The sequence below is a fragment of the Monopterus albus genome, unplaced genomic scaffold (assembly GCF_001952655.1).
Source record: "Monopterus albus unplaced genomic scaffold, M_albus_1.0 scaffold48.1, whole genome shotgun sequence".
NCBI classification, from domain to species: domain Eukaryota; kingdom Metazoa; phylum Chordata; class Actinopteri; order Synbranchiformes; family Synbranchidae; genus Monopterus; species Monopterus albus.
Genome location: NW_018127928.1, coordinates 1,541,944 through 1,545,630, shown reverse-complemented (window position 1 = coordinate 1,545,630; position 3,687 = coordinate 1,541,944). Strand labels below are relative to the sequence as shown.

At 42.2% G+C, this 3,687-nt stretch overlaps 1 long non-coding RNA gene across 3 annotated transcripts in view; it reads right to left on the bottom strand.

Moving 5' to 3' along the window:
• Nucleotides 1-1,709: 1,709 nt before the first annotated feature.
• The window catches only part of LOC109960545 (uncharacterized), a 7,836-nt gene continuing 5,858 nt past the window's right edge, over nucleotides 1,710-3,687 (bottom strand). For 2 of the 3 annotated variants that reach the window (XR_002275026.1, XR_002275024.1), the window contains exons 3-4: nucleotides 3,367-3,437; nucleotides 1,710-3,016 (exon numbers count right to left, since the gene is read on the bottom strand). This is a non-coding gene — a long non-coding RNA (uncharacterized LOC109960545). The remainder of the gene's footprint in view (nucleotides 3,017-3,366; nucleotides 3,438-3,687) is intronic. The other variant, XR_002275025.1, reaches the window with a different exon arrangement.

Sequence of the window (3,687 nt, the reverse complement as noted above, 5' to 3'; positions counted from 1 at the left end):
GGGCACGCGGGGGAGGGTGCTCGGAGGGGGCACGTGCTCTGAGCAGCGGGGCGGCCAGGCTTCGGCATGAATTACCCGCCCGCTGAGCTGCTGCTCTGGGGATGCTGGATAAGAGGTCACATACTCAGTGGCCCTCAAAAATACACACAGGCTCTCTCAGCAACAACAGCAAGGCTCTGTGTGCGACCAGCTAGTCACAACAGCTACTCTGCATTTAGCACAAATACAAGCGTGCACACACACACGCACTTAAGAGAGGATGAATTAGGTCAGCTTCGATGGTCAAACAGGATGGCTCTATCCACAGCAGGGCACTAAACACAAATTATTCTCACTAGAATGCCTTTAATATCAAAGACGAAAGGGACAATCAGTGGCTGGACCTCCTCCACTTAGACTGTCCCACAGCGCAGTGTGGCGCCAAGAGCACCTGGCTACAAGAACATTTCAGGCAAAAAGAGAACATCACAGTGCACGATACTTAGTTTCTTAGTTGTAAACATTTATTAAGCTTAGATGGTGTAATTTGCCCATAAGGATCATTTTTATGGAGAACTAGTTGGCAGTACTACAATCATAATGCGGTCAAGTTTCATACAGTCCTAAAAGATACATGAAAAGTAGAGAAAGAGAGCAAGCTTAAGTATAGATCATTACTGGATTTCAGGTACTTTGATGAAGGCAAACTACAGTTTTATTCAGAGATGGTTTTCACATTATTTAATGGAGACACAGAAGGCAACAGAACTAAATATAGAATTACATTTGATTCATGCTTAAATTACTGTATATACTATTTATCAAATATAACATATTTTTATTATATTTAAGATTTTTGATGGGCTCATATTCTTTAGGTTATAATGTTAGCATTCTTCTCATGTTTTCTGAAGCAAGACAACATAGTTTATTTGCTAAAGGTCAATAAAAAATGTCAATCCAATCAAAAGCTGTCCTCACAGGCATCTGTGTTTTAGAAATATCTCTAAAGAAAAATCTGTTCTCTCTAAAGAACTTCTAAAATCATGTTTCAAGTATCACCCTGATAAATACTGTTAAGCAGGTTACTGTTATTTGAGCTGTTAAAGAGGGCCTGGGTTCAAGCACAATATGAAGGTAAACCATTCTGGGCCCTGAACGACTGATAACACTAGCTACATCAATTAAAGTGCTGCAAAGCAGCACAATAGAGACTTTCATGCTGATATTTTGGTTGGAATTCTGAAACATATTAGTAGGGACATCAATTAAACCCGGTTTTGCTGTTTTTAATGGAATTATTCAGGAAAAAGGGATGGATGGAACATTCGGTGCTCCTTCCTAAAGTCAAACAGAATGACAAAGACGACCTTTATTCAAATTCTAGAAAGAAAACAGTATGCAACTTCTGCTTAGTAATAACAGTGGATTACTGAACCTCCCCCTCAGCATGACACTGCTGCTAAACTGGAGAACTGTTTTCACCAACAGTATGAGATGATCCAACTCTGGTGGAGGAGGGACACAGAGAGGCCGGGCCACGCTGTTCAGTGCTAAACCGAATCAAAAGGCCAGAGGCTGCTGTGCCTGCCTCCAGCCGGTTGATTGCCACAGACCCTGGATCAGTGCCTTCGTCATCTGACAACCTGTGAGAGCGACTCATTCATCCAGTCCTCTCCTACACACCTCCGGGACCTCAACAACACCTCGCACTGTAATGAATCAAATGCTTTGCCAGGAAAAAAAACAAACCCCCGCACACACACAAGTGCATGCGCACACATCACACTAATGATTGTCAGACAAAAGAAAGTTTGCTGATGAGTTTATGAGTTATTGTGAAAGGGGAGAGACAGTGGTTATGTTGGCACATGGATGCATAGCAGTCACATTCTGGCGCAACGTTCCTTTTGATATCTAATCATGGCAGACGTCAACAACATTGATAATGAAAACTGAATCAGTCTCACACAGATTAATTTGTAAAAGAAAAATAATTAAGACAAAGGTCCTGTATCAAGCCGACAAATCAGAAAGGCAACAAAGTATGATGCGTGACAGCTTCCCCAGTCCTCCTGTGGTGATGCAGGCCTGTCCTTTGTGTCATGACTAGGCTCTCTCTGGCATTAATCAGAGCGTCATCCTATCTTGTTAGGCTGAGCTGGGAGATGATAGGGAGACTGCAGGTCTTTAATCAAGGTTAGAATAATCTGTGATGGTAGCTGATTATAAAGCTGATCATCAGCAACATATTGTCACCTCCTAATCATCCGAATAAACACAGAGAGACCTGCCCTAAGCCCCCATGTGGAGGAATAAATTACATGCACACACAAACACACGCATGACTCTTACACATGCCTACATGCATATTCAAACAATTACACTCACACAAATGAAACATGCACAGAATGCTTTTTAAAAGCACACACAGAAGCTTGAATATGTACAGACATGCACACTCTGATACGCAATCTGCACCATGCAGCACTTTTAAATCAAATACTTTTAATGCAAATAACATGTTTTATGGTGCCTTTTGAAATGCCTGGCCTCTCAGCGATTGAGAAATGAATACACTGCAGCTTAGAAAGCCCAGCTTGAAAGACATCCATCAAAACAGCACATAAACAATGAAACGGCCCCTCTCAAGTCAATGATAATCTCAACTTCTTTCTAATCTACTTTCATGTGCTTTGTCTCCTTTTTTATTTACTCCGACTCTTTTATTTCACCTCTCTCAGGGTGAGCCTCTCCTCTCCTTTCTCCTCCCTCTCTTCCAGAAGCTCATTACCTTGGGACCGAGTCTCGGCTGTTTTCAACATAGCGAAATTATAACACGACTGGCGACGGCACTCGTTAGCAGCCTTGTCAATCATCTGAGCGGGCAGGGGGAGAAGCAATCGGCGTCGGGGTCAGCGATGAAGATGTTCATTCTCTATTCATCCATCACATCTTCCAGGAAATCAATTTACACCGCATCAGCGTCACAGTACCTCGACAACAGCAGTGATATGAAAGAGGAGAGAAACAACTTCTGAGAGAAAGACAGAGGAGAGTGGTAGATTCATTTAGATACAATCTAATAAACGTCACTCATCTTGTTTTTTTCCTTTCATCACCCCTGGGTTACCTGAATCCATTGTGCTCTGCTGGAAATTACTATTTGCCAATAACATTTATATATACCTTTAAAAACTGTTAAGATTTAATAGCAGCCAAAGCACAGCGCTACCTAGTTATCCACATTTATCATGAAGTTGCTAAACCTCATTCCTTGAAAAAGCTTTCACTTTCCTGTCCCTCTTCTTGTCCCGTTTACTTATGTATTCTCTTTGGGAGGTGACAGGTGACAAGGCAGAGATTTGGGATGTTGCAGCCACTCACACTAATGTAGTTGTTGCTTTCTTGCAGATGTCAGCTTCATGGTTCATTAACGGTGTTTGGTTTGGGGAAACCTGAAGAGAGAGAGGATAAAAGACAAAAAGACAGGTAGAAATGGAAGGGACTAGGCAGCAAGAAAAGTAATTGGCAACATAAATGAACCCTGGTGTCACAATGACACTGTCCACGTTAGCAGACTGCAGATGAAAACGCCTTTGAATGGCAATTCTGTGCTGGACATGGCGGCTTTGAGAAAACTTGAAGTGTGAGGTGAGAAATAGTCAAGTAGAGGGAAGTGACAGAGCAAGAGGAGGAGGAAAGAGT